The sequence below is a fragment of the Perognathus longimembris genome, chromosome 1 (genome assembly GCF_023159225.1).
Source record: "Perognathus longimembris pacificus isolate PPM17 chromosome 1, ASM2315922v1, whole genome shotgun sequence".
Lineage (NCBI taxonomy): Eukaryota > Metazoa > Chordata > Mammalia > Rodentia > Heteromyidae > Perognathus > Perognathus longimembris.
This window is the reverse complement of record NC_063161.1, coordinates 146,230,104-146,231,118: the sequence shown is the minus strand read 5'-3', so window position 1 is coordinate 146,231,118 and position 1,015 is coordinate 146,230,104. Positions and strand designations below refer to the sequence as shown.

Below are 1,015 nucleotides of genomic sequence, written 5' to 3'. Positions count from 1 at the left end.
TCTTCCCTTCAACCTGTTTAGTGTAGACAGACGATCTTTTGAAAACCTATGGTCACATGTTCATCTTTTAATAAGGAAAAGTAAATGTGTCTTTGGCTCAATTCCCCTCTGAAATAGCAATAGAATTCAGCGAGATCAAGGAAGCAGAAAACACGCCTTGGCTTCTGGTAGCCATTTACACACACACACACACACACACACACACACACACACACACACACACACACACTTACACTTTAGCATTAGGAGCATTTAGAAAGCTTTATTCCAGATAAGAAGGCACTGTTGATCAGTGTCCAAAACTGGTCAACAAGGTTAAAGGAGACACAGGTTTTGCTTCCATCACACTAAACGCATTCCAGTAGTGACAATGAGACCTACAACATTTTTGCCTCATGAATCACAAGATACAATGAGAGAAAATTGTTCAATGAGTTTTAACAGTAATGAATAAAAATTTGGATTTTATTCATTACAAGAGCTTTCTATATATCTCATTCTTCTAGCATCCCAAAATAAGTTGCTTGAAGGAATTACATTTCAAAAATCATAGATGTGGGACTTTGAAGTTTTCATCAGAATTTCTATAATGGTGATCAAAGAATCCCTAATAAAATATTTGTGGCAAGGCTGATCCATTGTTTTTGTGTGTGTCCTGGTCCTAGAGATTGAACTCTGGACCTGGTGCTTCACCACTTGGCCAATTGGGCAGAGCAATCAGTGCTCAGACCTCAGCCTCCTGACAAGTGGTGTGGCTTAGATCCTTTCTTGAGGCCATCCTAGATTTCAAGAGAAATCTTAGACTACTCCTTGATGGGCATTGAAGGAATGGCAAGAGGTGAAAATGATTGCATAACAATTTATTGACTTTAAACAAAGAAAAAAAGCATTTAGACTATGAATTGCTGAGTTCCCTTTTGGATGTTGAGCTCCCCCATTTCCCTCCGGCTACTAATTATCCACAAAAATTTTGATAAAGGAAAATGTTGACCTTTATTCAATGAGGTTTATGAAG

The 1,015-nt window shown here is 38.1% G+C and overlaps 1 non-coding gene across 1 annotated transcript; it reads left to right on the top strand.

Moving 5' to 3' along the window:
* The first annotated feature begins 258 nt into the window (after positions 1 to 258).
* On the top strand, positions 259 to 388 carry LOC125341572. Its single transcript, XR_007209011.1, has one exon. It is a non-coding gene; the product is annotated as a small nucleolar RNA SNORA1 (small nucleolar RNA).
* The last annotated feature ends 627 nt before the right edge of the window (positions 389 to 1,015 follow it).